At 39.9% G+C, this 15312-nt stretch overlaps 1 non-coding gene and 2 pseudogenes across 1 annotated transcript; all 3 read left to right on the top strand.

The window, feature by feature from the left end:
- The first annotated feature begins 2055 nt into the window (after nucleotides 1-2055).
- On the top strand, nucleotides 2056-2162 carry LOC148915706 (small nucleolar RNA R71). Its single transcript, XR_016122394.1, has one exon. It is a non-coding gene; the product is annotated as a small nucleolar RNA R71 (small nucleolar RNA).
- A 3380-nt stretch (nucleotides 2163-5542) lies between these two features.
- Nucleotides 5543-7878, top strand: LOC103337360 (subtilisin-like protease 3 pseudogene; annotated as a pseudogene).
- A 1526-nt stretch (nucleotides 7879-9404) lies between these two features.
- LOC103337348 (subtilisin-like protease pseudogene) lies at nucleotides 9405-11814 on the top strand (annotated as a pseudogene).
- The last annotated feature ends 3498 nt before the right edge of the window (nucleotides 11815-15312 follow it).

The raw sequence follows: 15312 nt of genomic DNA on the forward strand, positions 1-15312 counted from the left end.
GCACATGCTTGGACTAATTCCTTTGATGTCTGCTATGGTCCATCCAAGGGCTGTTTTATGCTCTTTCGAACTTCAATTAAGCTGTCCTCTTCATGTGAGGTGAGACCTGCAGCAATTATAATAGGGAGAGTTTCATTAGCACCCAAATAAGTATGTTTAAGATGATTGGGTAGAGGTTTAAGTTCTAGCTTTGGTAGGGTAATAATGGATGGCTCCAATTTTGTGGAGGATGGTCCAAGTGGCTCGAGTGGTGGCCTAAAGGATGGTGGGTATGGCTGAAACACTTCTAAGGCAGCCATCACTTCTTGGAACTCTAATTCATAGAGATCTTCCTCTTCTTGTGTTAGGATCGCTTCTAGAGCATCATTATACTTTTTCTGCACAATTTTAGAAGCAACCTCATGATCCACAACATCAATTGAAAAACAAGTATCAAGAGTGATAAAAGGTTGAGAGAGAGCATCAAACACTTTAAATTCAACAGTTTCACCCAAAACAGTCATGGAGAGGGTGCTATCTTTCACTTTGATGATTGTGTCTGCAGTGGCCATGAATGGTCGTCCCGAGGAGAATGGGATCAACGCGGTCTCCATATGGGTTATCCTCCATATCCATCACTACAAAATTAGCCGGAAGAATGAGTGTATTAACTTGAACTAAAATATCTTCTACAATACCTTTTGGATATTTGATAGAATGATCAGCTAGTTCAAGACGAATTGAGGTTTTCTTTATCCCTTCTAAGCCAAGCTCCTGATATACTGAATATGGCATTACATTGATGCTTGCTCCCAAGTCTAACATGGCTCTTCCAACCATCTTATCTCCGATGTTAATGGGAATGTCAAAGCTGCCAGGATCTTCTAGTTTGGTGGAAGCTTCCTTTGCAACACAGACTCACATTCTTGTTGAGCTTTACTTCTTCACTTGGAGCAAAATTGAGCTTGTGAGTCATCAAGTGCTTGATGAACTTTCCATATGTAGGAATCTGTTTAACAACATCAAGCAAGGGCAAATTGATATTAACTTTACTTAAAATATCATAAATATCATTAAAAGCCTTATCTTGATTCGCTTTCTTTAAACGGCCTGGAAATGGAATCGGTGGAATATATGGAGGAGGTGAGATGTATCTATCTTGATGAAGATGTGATGGCACAAATTTGTCATCTCTTTTATGCAATTGAAATGGATTGGGTTCCTGAGAATCAGATTTGGCCTTAGGAGCAGATTGGGCGTTTGGGTTGTTCTCCTTCCATAGCTGTGGTTTCCTCTTCATCTTCATCCTCTACAACCACAACATCATTTGATAGATCAGAACCAACTTTGTTATCAACAATCTTACCTGATCTGAGCACATGAACGGCCTTGGCTTCTTGGTTTTTTGGATTGATCACGGTTTGGCTTGGCTATTTCCGTGTTCTCTTTGAGGTATTTCAAGAGCTATCCGCCTAATTGGACTTCCAAATTGGAGATGGCAGCTTGTGTAGTTTGCTGGAAATTGGATTGGTTGATTGCCATTTGCTTCACTATATCCTCCAACGATGATGATTGTTGTGGCCTTTGGAGTGAAGGGGGATTCGCTTGATTCTGTGTATTCCTCCATGAAAAGTTTGGATGATTCCTCCAACCTGGATTATAACTTTGAGAATATGGATCATTTATTGGACCTCGGTTGTAGGAATTCACCAACTTAGCTTGCTCTTGCACAAATTCTGGATATGCAGCCCCAAGGGGATAAGAAATGTTAGGATGATCATGAGTTCCACATATGCTACACACTTCCTTTGAAGGGTTTGTTGAGTTCAATGCAAGGAGGACATCTAGCTTTTGTTCCAATTTCGAAATCTGCACACTGGAAGAATCATTAGAACCACCAACAATACGTTTACCTCTTGTATCGTGTGTTGGGTTTCCATTGCTATCTCCTCAAAGAGTTCATATGTATCTTCGGGAGTCTTAGTCTTATAAGAACCACCTGCAAAATTAGTGACAATATTATGGCTAGAGGGGGTTAGTCCTTTACAAAACATACGCATCTGAAGCTTTAATAGAATCCCATGATGAGGACATTGATTGAGCAGCCCATTGAATCTCTCCCATGCTTCACAAAACAACTCATCATCTTGTTGCGCAAATAGTAAGATGTTGTCCCTAAGCATGTTGGTTTTTTGTGTGGATAAGTATTTCTCCAAGAACTTCTTTTGAATGGCTCCCTAAGTCGTGAGTGAACCAGGCTTCAAAGAATTCAACAAATATTTCGCTTTATCTTTCAAAGTGTGAGGAAACACTCTCATTCGAAGTTGATCTTCCGTCACACCTGTCAAGGGAAAAGAGCTCACAGCATTAAAAATATCCTTTATATGGGTTAATGGATCTTCATTAGGTAAACCATAAAAGGAAGGCAACATATTAAGATGAGAAGATTTAAGCTCATAGTTTCGAGCTGCGGTGGGCAGCAAGATGCTTGAAGGGGATGCTGGAATTGTTGGGATATCAAGGTCTCCCATGAACTCATTGGCAGCCATCTCTTCTTCTTCTTCTTGGTCTGAACTTGATTCCAAATTTGAAGGTGAAGAACCTTGGGAGGTCAGTGTGGATAGCAAGACCTTCAAATGTGGCAATGGCTTGCTCTTTCGCAGTTGCCAACTCTCTTTTCTAGACGATTCTGAATTTCAGAGATCACCCGGTTTGGTTGTAAAGATGGTCCTGTGTTCAAAGATCTTGAACGTTGGAATGAAGACCTCACTTGTTCAAGTAAGGGATTTCTAGATATAAACTACCTGAAACAAAAAATAACTTGAGTTAATTAGTACTACTAAAAGAATAGGGTAACCTTGGGCACATAACCAGGGAAGAACTTTCATTCAATCCCCGGCAACGGCGCCAAAATTTGTTGTTAAAATGTTAACTCGCAATTGTACGGGCCAATTAGTAATATAGCAAGACAAGTATGAGGTCGTACCCACGAGGACTGAAAAGTTAAAATTAGTTATGTACTTAGATTACCAAATTCAAGAAAGTAGGAGGTTAAGTCTAAAATAGAATTTAAAGCAAGAGTGATTGTAATTGTTGAACAAATGAGGCAAAACGAAATTTTGAACAAAAGCAAAGTGAGCAAATGTAACAAAGAGTGTTTTTGTGGGCTGGAAAACAGATTGGGAGACTAGGGCATTCGATTCACCATAACAATTCAATTCTGGGTTATAAGGAGTCAAGTGACAAGTCTAATTCGGATTCAAAGATTGATTCTAGCTAAAGTATGATTAGGCCATGGTGTCTGGTCCAAACCTTGTGTTCCTAATTCCCTAACTTGATCATTTGTTGTTTAACCTAAATTAAGCATTAGGAACCCATTAAGCATAGCAGAACAATTTAAACAACCAAGCATGTATCTAATCCCTGTTGTCGAATGTCCATACATACTTTTCTTATTCATAGTTCAATTCGAATCAAATCATGGTGTCTACTCTTGATTAAAACCAAGATAGCTAATATACAAGTTCTAATGGTGATCAATCATCCAAACAAGCATATTAACTGATAAGCATAATGAATAAGAATATGAATCATGAATTAAACTTGAAACTCAAAACTTCAACTTATAAACCCTGAATATTTATGTTAGGTTACATCGAAGTCCTAGTTATGAATTTAGCTACTCATAATGGAAATAAAACTTAAACAGAAATGAGAAAAACATATTGAATGCAATAAGAGTGGAAAAACTCATTTCTGAAGTTACTTGTGGTGTCCAAGGCTTCTCCAAGTGCTTCTCCATGTCTAATGCTGCTCCAAGAGCTTCCTCACATCTAGAGTATGGCAACTAAAGAGGTGATTTGAGATGAGTTTGGGTGAGTGGTGATGGCAGAGAAAGAGAAAATTCGTAGGGAAATGGAAGGAAGGCTTGTTGGAGCTGTTTTGGTGATTTGGGACTGAATGGAGTGTTTGGGGAAGGATGAGAGTGTTAGAGGATGGCTAAAGTGAATTTTAGGCTGAATGAAGTGACTCCCCCTTGAATGAGTGTACATATCTCTATTTATAGAGTGCAATTTTGTGCTCCCCTTTGGCTGGTGAAGCACACCCATTCCTAGCTGTTCCCAATTGCCTGAGCTGCCCGTTAGGTTCCCATGCTGCTTTGTCTCCTATGTGTGGCTGATTTGATGTGTAGCTCATGCCTCTAGGAATGTCAGCTGCCCATGCCTCTAGGAATGTCAGCTGCCCATCCTTCTGAGTTTCCATGCTGTCTTGTCTCCTATGTGTGGTTGATTTGATGTGTATTTTGATGGGCCCACATATTGGGGTCAATTTAATCAATTGATACATTTGAGTAGTCCATTTTGAAGTTCAGACTCTCATCTTTACAACCACATATTATTTGGGTCACTCCAAGTTGGGAGAAAGACGTTAAGGCCGAAATGAGTTGCTAACTCAGTCTGCTCGTTTGCACCATTTTGCATATTTTCTTATCCGAAGGCACCATTGCTACCTAAGACCCAATGAACTGAATGATAAACAGAAAAGGGATTAAAAGCACGAGTTTGACTCAATAACATAACCAAATCATAAGCTAGAAGGGTACAAAATGATATGCAATTGTGAACTGATCACTGAGCAAAGGGGCAATTTGAAGCACTTATAATGGTTTTTTAGAAGAGCGGAGGTGCAGCTGCACCTCCTTGCGCCTTAATAAATCGGCCACTGGACCCAAGAACCTACTTGATACCATTTCAATATGACGGTCCCATTGTTACATTGTGTTATTAATTTATTAACGTTATTTTAATTTATTAATTAGTATAACATGTGGATATGCAAATACCATGTTGCGGTGTGACTGTCACAACCAAAAGTTTTACATTTTAAGCAAACTCAAGAAGGTTTGAAATATGTAGCAAGACCTACTTCATCTCCATTTTGAGTTGAAGATGGTATCGCTTAGAATACTTTTGAGTTAACTAGAGAATGCATGCACAACATTAGATCATCCAATCTTGAGCAAAATTCTCATTTTGCCTGTGAGATACAAAATTCTAACTGATCCATTGGTAATAAAGCAAGCTTTGTCTTCATGTGGGACAGGGCCAGCTTCAATAATCATTTTGTCATTATCAATTTATACCAGCAAGGAATATACTCAAGAGAACGAATTAAGGTTCAGGTTCAGGTTCAGGTTTTAACAAGAATGAATGATGAACCAGTTGGCGCCACCCTATAGCCTATACAAGAGCAACCAACCTCCAAACTAAAATATAGTTTTACTTTTACATAAGCTGCATCGCCAGCTTTGTAATATAACTCAGCGAGCGTTACCAAGTAGTCCTGCATTTCGGCAGCCTGTAAACCAAGTCACAACTAGTCAAACTTGGCAATTACCTCTCATTTTCATAATGATCAGTACAAGAAAATGCCGGCCAATTTTCCTCCCGAACACATGTTGATTGATCTCGAACGTTTTCTGTCTACTATATATAGCTGCTTGAAATGGTAGACTAGCACATAACACTAGGACTTTCAAGTTCTTCTTTTAATCAAATTAAAGATGGAGAACAAGAAGGGTGTAGCATTAATGCAGCTATGTCTTCTTGGTTTAACTTTCAAGTTTTATCAATCACTAGGACTTGCACAAGAGGAGCAGAATAGCCTGCAAACATATATTGTTTGGGTTGAAAAGCCGGTCTCTCGGAATATCTTTTCACAATCTCATGAAGGTTTAGAGAGCTGGTATCAGTCATTTTTGCCTGAAACGACTGTAAACTCAAACGAGCAGAAGAGTTCACGAATTGTTCATGCATACCGCAATGTGGGCACCGGTTTTGCAGCGAAACTGACACCTGAGGAAGTAAAAGCAATGGAAAAGAAACAAGGGTTTGTCTCAGCTCGTCCGGAGAGAATTCTGCCTCTGCAAACTACTCACACTCCTGACTTCTTGGGGTTGCACCAAGGATACGGACTTTGGAAACAAACAAACTATGGTGAAGGTGTGATCATTGGAGTTTTGGATACTGGGATTGGAGCGGGACATCCTTCCTTTAGTGATGAAGGAGTACCACCTCCTCCGGCTAGATGGAAAGGAAAATGCGAGTTCAATGCTACATTGTGCAATAACAAGCTTATTGGTGCACAAAATTTTGTAGGCTCAGGCAAAGGTAATACCACAGACAGCCCTCCAGTTGATAACCATGGCCATGGCACACACACGTCTAGTACCGCTGCAGGAAATTTTGTGGCAGGTGCCAGCGTTTTTGGAGAGGCCAATGGCACAGCAGTTGGCATGGCACCTTATGCTCACTTGGCAATGTACAAAGTTTGTGCTGGGGGTGGTTGTGCTGACGGTGATATTTTAGCTGCTCTTGATGCCGCTGTTGAAGATGGCGTGGACGTGCTCTCCCTCTCCCTTGGTGGCGAATCACTTCCTTTCTATGAGGATGTTATTGCAATTGGTGCATTTGCAGCAATTCAAAAGGGAATATTTTTCAGCTGTGCAGCTGGAAATTCTGGTCCTTCCTATAACTCTCTATCAAATGAGGCCCCATGGATTCTGACAGTTGGAGCAAGCACCACTGACAGAATATTAAAATCAGAAGCGCAGATTGGAGATGATAAAAACAACCATTTTGATGGAAAATCTTTGTCCCAGCCTGAAGATTTCAATTCAGCAGTTTCGCTACCTCTTGTTTATGCAGGCTCAGTTGGCAACCAGCTATCAGCTTCCTGCAAGGCAGGGTCTCTAGAAAACGTTAAAGGGAAAATAGTGTTGTGTGAGACAGGTGGAGGAGTAACAAATATTGCCAAAGGGGAAGAAGTGAAAAGAGCTGGTGGTGCTGCCATGATTCTCATGAACCAAGAGACTGATGGCTTTAGCACCTTAGCTGAATCTCATGTGCTCCCCTCGACGCATGTGAGTTATGCTGCAGGGTTGCAAATTAAGTCATATATAAGCTCAACCTCAAGTCCTACAGCCAAAATCTTGTTCAACGGCACTGTCATCGGAGATGCACTTGCTCCCAAAGTCGCTTCCTTTTCGTCTAGAGGACCAAGCTCTGCAAGCCCTGGAATTCTGAAACCTGACATCATTGGACCCGGCGTTAGCATCCTAGCAGCCTGGCCTGTTGCCGTGGACCAGACACAATCTAAGGCAACGTTTAACATAATTTCGGGTACCTCAATGTCAACTCCTCACCTGAGTGGCATTGCAGCCTTGCTCAAGAGCTCACACCCTGACTGGTCTCCAGCTGCTATTAAGTCTGCCATCATGACAACAGCCAACGTCCTAAACCTCGCAGGCAAGCCCATTGTTGATCAAAGGCTTGAGCCCGCGGACATCTTTGCAACCGGTGCAGGCCATGTTAACCCTTCAAAAGCTAATGACCCGGGGCTTGTCTATGACACACAACCAAAGGATTACATTCCCTACTTGTGTGGTTTGAATTACACCGACCAACAGATACAGCTCATCACCAAACAAGCAGTGATCTGCTCTCAAGTAGAAGCCATACCAGAAGCACAGCTAAACTACCCTTCATTTTCCATTAAAATAAGGTCCAATGAGACTCAGTCTCAGTATTATACAAGGACAGTGAGGAACGTTGGCCCGGCTAGTTCAACTTACAACTTGGATCTTCTTGTACCACATAAAATGGGGATGAGTGTGAACCCTCAGATGCTCACATTCACAGAGGTAAACCAGGAGCTTACGTTCCATGTGGAGTTTATCGCAGAAGATGGCGCTGGCAAGGATGGAGTACCGATTTCTCAGGGATATTTGAGATGGTTTTCTGATAAGTATAATGTTACTAGTCCAATAGCTGTGGTCTTTGAATCTACCTAGAGTTAAAATTTGGCCTTGCAGAACCCAATATAAGCTCACTTTTTATCCAGGCCAAGAGCTATGTAGGTAATATACCTACGAATAATTATGTATCCACATATATATCTACAATTTAATAATAATGTGCCTACAGATATTTTTAATTATAACTTTCCTAGAGAAATTTCGCAGGAATCATCTAATTCGGTCTTTGTTTTGAAATTTGTGTTTTGGGTTTGTATATCAAAATTTCAGGTACTTATAATTGGAAACAATATAGGCATTTGTATAAGTATGATGTGTTACTGAACGACAATAAAACGTATTAATTGATGAGTAAAAATAACATGTGTGAAATGGAAAATATTTTTATTTCATAAAAATATAAAAATCTCAACCAAAAGAAAAAGGTTGTTGGAAGACAAAAGTTGTATTAAATGAAGTAATGAAAAAAAAAATTCCTGATGGCCACTTTTTCTTTTTGCTTTTCTGATTAATGGGAGGGGCGATTTGAACTCGGGACATTTTTAACATTGGCAAGAGATCTACCACTAGGCTAATTGAATCATTCGAGATATCAAGTTTATTTAACATCCTTTTTGTGAGAATGTAAAGAAATGTCCCACACTGAAAAGTTGAGAAACTTTGCAAGGGCTTATAAGGTGTTGCGCTTCCCCCCCCATAGCCAATTGGTTTTTGAGTGGAACCTCAACTTCCTTCACTTTTGACAATACGCACTTTCTACATATTTTCATGGAGGTTAACTTTGTCAGTGATGATTTAACAAGATTGAGTGATTCACTTTGTAATTGTCATATATATGAAACTCTCCATGCCTCAGTAGTTTTGCTTTGCAATTTTGATAGATGGATTCTGGGTGTTCCAAGGTTTCATGTTGTGAGTTTTTCATTTTCAGTGTGACTAGCAGCTGGCTATACCTGGTATAGTAACTCCAGATCAGGTATATATATCCACAATGAATTTTCCAATCATGTTTGGTTAGAGCTTTGTAAAACGGAGAAGATGCCAAATCAAGTCAAAAAAGCAAAAAAGCTTCAAACTATTGTTGCTACAGTCTTCACCAGATGTCATCTTCAATAGTAGTCGTTGTCCCAAGAACAACAGCACAGGGCCAGCTTGAATATTCATTTTGTAATTATCAATGTATACAGCAGTAACATGTATAACTCCAGAATGAGTTTTTAAGTTTTAGCTATTGTCTATTGCTCTAGCGTGTCATTGTTTTTATTTTTTTATCTGCGATGTTATCGAACTGAATTTGATATAATAATTCAGGTTTTAACAAGAATAACAAACCAGTTGGCACCGCCCAATACAAGAACAACCAACCTCCAAATTAAATCCAAAAAAATTAATCTATACTAGTTTTACATAAGGTCCATCGCTGCTTTGTTATAGCTCAGCGAGCATTACCAAGTCTTGTACATGTATATTACAAAACTCCCTCATTTTTATACTCTTATACCTCTAATAATCAGTACAAGAAATGCCGGCCAATATTTGCTTCAAATAGGTGCTTGAAGTGCTAGCACATGCAACTTGCTCTTCCTAATTCTTCTGAACCAAAATCAAGATGGAGAACAAAAAGGGTGCAGCATTAATGCCAGTTATATATCTTGTTGGTTTAGTTTTCATGTTTTGTTTATCACTAACAGTTGCAGATTATGAAGAAATGGCGCTGGAATCGGTAGCTGCTGATAAAAATGATGGCAGCAATGACATGCAAACTTATATTGTTTGGGTGCAAAAGCCAGCCTCTCAGAAATTTTCTGCAGAATCTCATGAAGATTTGGAGAGTTGGTATCAGTCATTTTTGCCCGAAACTGATGCAAACTCAAACCAGCTGACGAAGCAACGGATGGTTTATGCATACCACAATGTGGCAACAGGGTTTGCAGCAAGACTGACACCAGAGGAAGTAAAAACGATGGAAACGATAGAAGGATTTGTGTCAGCTCGTCCAGAGAAGATTCTGCCGGTGCAGACTACTCATAGTCCGGACTTCTTGGGTTTGCACCAAGGATTTGGACTTTGGGAAGCAACAAACTATGGTGAAGGTGTGATAATTGGACTTTTGGATACTGGGATTACACCTGATCATCCCTCATTTAGTGATGAAGGAATGCCACCTCCTCCTGCTAAATGGAAAGGTAAGTGTGAGTTCAATGGGACCTTGTGCAATAACAAGCTTATCGGTGCAAGAAATTTCATGGGAGTAGGCAAAGGTCAACCCCCACCAGGTCCTCCATTTGACATAGATGGCCATGGCACCCACACATCTAGCACTGCTGCTGGAAGGTTTGTGGAAGGCGCAAGCGTGTTTGGACAGGCCAATGGCACAGCAGCTGGCATGGCACCGAAAGCTCACTTGGCAGTTTACAAAGTCTGCTCTGGCTTTGGTTGTGCTGAAGCTGACATTTTGGCTGCTCTTGATGTTGCTGTTGATGATGGCGTGGACGTGCTCTCCCTCTCACTTGGAGGCCCCTCACTTCCTTTCTATAAGGATGTGATTGCAATTGGTGCATTTGCAGCAATTCAAAAGGGAATTTTTTTCAGCTGTGCAGCTGGAAATTTTGGTCCTTTCAACCATTCTTTATCAAACGAGGCCCCGTGGATTCTGACAGTTGGAGCAAGCACTACTGACAGAATATTAAAATCAGAAGCGCAGATCGGGGATAATAAAAATAACCATTTTGATGGAAAATCCTTGTCCCAGCCTCAAGATTTCGATTCAACAGTTTCGTTACCTTTACCTCTTGTTTATGCAGGCTCAGTTGGCGCCCAGCCATCAGCTTTCTGCAAGGAAGGGACTCTCGAAAACGTTGAAGGGAAAATAGTACTGTGTGAGACAGGTGGAGGAGTTACAAATATTGCCAAAGGGGAAGAAGTGAAACGAGCTGGTGGTGCTGCCATGATTCTCATGAACCAAGAAACTGATGGCTTTAGCACCTTAGCTGAATCACATGCGCTACCCACGACACATGTGAGTTATGCTGCAGGGTTGCAAATTAAGTCATATATAAGCTCAACCTCAAGTCCTACGGCCACAATCTTGTTCAACGGCACTGTCATTGGAGACGCACTTGCTCCCAGAGTTGCTTTCTTTTCATCAAGAGGACCAAACAAGGCAAGCCCCGGAATTTTGAAACCTGACATCATTGGACCCGGTGTTGACATCCTAGCAGCATGGCCTGTTTCTGTGGACAATGCCACGCAGTCTAAGGCAACATTTAACATAATTTCCGGTACTTCAATGGCTTGTCCTCACCTAAGTGGAATTGCAGCCTTGGTCAAGAGCTCACACCCTGATTGGTCACCAGCTGCAATTAAATCTGCCATCATGACAACCGCTGATGTGCTAAACCTTGCAGGCATGCCCATTGTTGATCAAGACCAAAAGCCTGCGAACGTCTTTGCAATGGGTGCAGGCCATGTTAACCCTTCAAAAGCAAATGACCCGGGGCTCATCTATGACACACAACCAGAGGATTACATTCCTTACTTGTGTGGTTTGAATTACACTGATAAAGAGATACAAATCATCACCCAACAAAAAGTGAACTGCTCTCAAGTCGAGGTCATACCAGAAGCACAGCTCAATTATCCTTCATTTTCTATTAAGATAGGGTCCAATGAGTCTCAGTCTCAGTATTATACAAGGACAGTAAGGAATGTTGGCCCGGCTAGTACAACTTACAACTTGGATCTTCTTGTACCACATAAAATGGGCATGAGTGTGAATCCTGGGGTGCTTACATTTACTGAGGTCAACCAGGAGATTACATTCCATGTGGAGTTTATAGCACAAGATGGTGCTGGGAAGGATGGTGTAGCATTTGGTCAGGGATATTTGAGATGGGTTTCTGATAAGCATAATGTTACTAGCCCAATTGCTGTGGTCTTCGACTAAGTAAAATTAAAATTTGTCCCTGTAGAAGCTTATATATAGAAAGCTTATGACCTAGGTAACGGACTTATGAATAAGCAAAGAATTTACTACAAATAATAATGCACGTACACGTTGTTGGTGGTTGGTTTATTTTGTGATTTCCTTTTCCTTTTTTTTTTTCCTTTGTCTTTCTTTCCTTTAATTTCTGAACTTTTGTTCAAATCTAAATACAATTGTGTTGCTACACATTTTGTTCAAATTCTACACTTTCCTGCCCACTTGGGTGCATCATATGAAGTGAAAATCAAACGAACCAAAAAAAAGTTATGGGTGGAGGAGGGTTTACAAGGTTTCGAGCCCCTTCGGAGTTATATAGGCTTCAACGGTGGTGTTTATCTCCAAATGACTAGTAAGCAGTGCAGGACCAGCTTGAATAATATTCCGTTTTTTTTTTTTGGAGTGATAAATTATTGATTGTATAGTGTGGTGCCAACTGGTTTATCATTCTTGTTAAAACCTTTAAGACTGTAATCAAGAATAAGTTTCAATTATTGTCTATTGCTCGTGCGGTATTGCTTTCTTTTATCTGTGACATTGTTGAATTGATATTGTAGAGAATATCAGTCTTGCGTTGGGGATATGGGAAACGTTGGTAGATGCCTAGTTGACTGCAAAGACAGGAAAAAAACATTATTAATATATTCAGTGCTGTTTATACTAAGACACGTGGACAAGATTGAGCGTGACTATATAAAGTCAAAGGGGATTAAGAGCCTTGTTAGAGCATCTCCAGCGCAAGGCCCACCAGGGGAAAGGTCGCCGAGGGAGCCCGAGGCAACTCCAGGCAGGCTCAGAGTCTTGCCGAGGTGGGTCCCACCAGCCCTACGGCCCAAGGGCAAGTCTTGCCCGGCCGAAGTTCGAGTTGATGACGCCGTGGCGCACGACGCCAACAAGACGGTATCAATTTTTACCGCTTGGCGCGTGAATTACACGCCACCAACGGTAAAAATTTGACTTCCGCGGCGTCAAGGCGTGACGCCAGCCAATGACATCATCCAACGACGCCTTCAACGGTTGTTTGCCACGCGGCGCGACGAGGGCTCTCCGATGACTTTTTCCGTAAACCGACGGTCCTCGCTTTTTGGCTAAAAAATTGAAAAAAAAATCGAAAAAATTCTGAATTTTTTTAAAAATACCCAAAAATTCTGTATTTTTTCTCTATAAATACCTAACCATTTTATTTACTTTCCACACTAAATCTTCATACAATTTCTTCTCCATCCAATATTTTTTACTCTTTACTCACATTTCTAAAACATTCCACACCAATTCTTCATACAAACTTTTCTCCTTCCAATATTTTTTTATCTCCACTCACATTTTTCACTTCCACACCAATTCTCCATACAAACTCTTCTCCTTCCAATATTTTTTACTCTCCACTCACATTTTTCTACTACTTTCCATTTGTATAAAAAAAACGAATGGCATCTTCTATTGAAGTCGGAGGCTCGTGGTCAACGAATGAAGATATTGCATTGTGTCAATCTTGGGTGAACATTAGTCATGACCCTATCACGGGCAATGAGATGAAGTTTCATCACATGTGGAGCAAAATTCATGGAGAATTTTGTCAAAGATCGGGTTCTATTCGGACCGAAATGGCGTTGTCTAGTAGATGGAAACTTCTGAATAAAGAGTTAGGGAAATGGAGAAATGCCTTGACAAAAGCAAAGGCGAACATTCAAAGCGGTCAAAATTTGACCGATGAGGTAAAATATTTATAATTGCCATTTTAATTAATTCAATGTCACTTTTTTTTTATTGCATATTCTATTTGTTTTTCTTGCATATTTTTTTTTCTTGGTGCACCTTTAATTTGTCTATATTTTCTTGCATAATCAATTTTATTTTTGCATTTCAAAGTAGTTTATATTTTCTTGCATAATAATTTTTGTTTCTTGCACTTCCAATTATTTATTTTTAATAGATGATACAAGCACAAATGTGGTACGGTGCCATGGGGCAAGGCAAAAAAAGTTTCGTGCATTTCCATTGTTGGGAAATTGTGAAGGATTGTTCGAGATTCAAAATTATTCCCACCGGTCCGCCGATTGTGATGAATGAGACGCCACTCCACGATTCTTCATCAACCGATTCTCCATTGGACTCTCCAATGGAAACGGAGTCACCATTTGTGCCACGTCCGCCAAGACCTATTGGGAGAAAGGAGGCAAAGGCCAAGAGAGGGGCACTTCGACCAATGAATGTGTACAATTATTGGAGCAAATAGCTAAGAGCACCTCACTAAGAATGGAGAGAGACTTGAAAAGAGATGAAATGGACATGGCACGAGAGGAAGCATTTGTTCTGCAACAACAAATGGCACAAGAAAAAGACATAGAGGATAGAGAGATGAAAATCATGGCCATGGATACGAGCCATATGTCTCCCGAAACAAAAGCCTATTGGAAGCTACGACGAAGAGATGTGATGAGAAAAAAACTTTTCAATGACGACGGACCTAGCAATACGGATTGGTTAAATGATGAAAACCATTAGGTTGTATTGAAACACCTTTGCCATATGTTGTATTGTTGTATTATCCTTTAATTTGTTGTATTGTTTTTTTTATTCAATAAAAAAAGCATGAAATAAAATGACTATTTATTAAAAACATTTGAGCATCAAAACAAATGTTAATTTAAAAAAACCTTCATTTATTGCAAACAACACACAAAACAAACCATACATAAAAGCATAATAATAAAAAGCATAATTCCAAAAAAAAAATCACACACAAAATAAAACATAATTAAAAACAAAGCATAATTCCAAACAAAGCATAATTCGGGGCACGAGGACGACGGTTTTGCCTTGATTGATCCATCATACACACCGCTGCTGCAAGCAGTAGTTCCTCTTCTTCATCGGCTTCCCGATCTTCTTGAGCACGTCTACGCCTTGTTTCTTCCCTTTGTTTCTGTTGCCTCTCCAACACCCTCAACAAGTTTGACATTGAGAGTAGAATGTGTTTTCTACAATCTGAGAAATGAAGGAATAGATAAGAGATGGTGTGAGAGGTTTGAAAATCAGGTCTAGTTTATAGATGGATTTAGAAGATAGAGATGACACGTGGCACAATGTGAGAGGATGAAAATCTTATCAAAAATCTGATATTAAAATTTCTTTAAAATATCTGAAAATGTTATCTGACATGACACGTGGCACAATTGTAGAGGGTGAAAATCTAATCTGAAATCTGAGATTAAATTTTTTTAAAATATCTGAAAATGTTATCTGACATTTGACACGTGGCACAATTGTAGAGGGTGAAAATCTTATCTGAAATCTGAGATTAATTTTTTTAAAATATCTGAAAATGTTATCTGACATTTGACACGTGGCACAATTTTAAAAGGAATTTTCTTGGAATAATTTTTATTAAAATCTAAAATACCGAAAATTAACTACGAAACTTTAAATGCCGTTTTGGAAGGCCAAACGACCTCAAAATGCCAAAATCCATCATACATCACGGCAAAGCCGTGAGTTTGACTCGTGGCGTCGTTCCCTTTCCGAAATGGTATTT

The sequence above is a fragment of the Prunus mume genome, linkage group LG7 (genome assembly GCF_029339155.1).
Source record: "Prunus mume cultivar Tortuosa linkage group LG7, ASM2933915v1, whole genome shotgun sequence".
In the NCBI taxonomy this organism is placed as follows: domain Eukaryota; kingdom Viridiplantae; phylum Streptophyta; class Magnoliopsida; order Rosales; family Rosaceae; genus Prunus; species Prunus mume.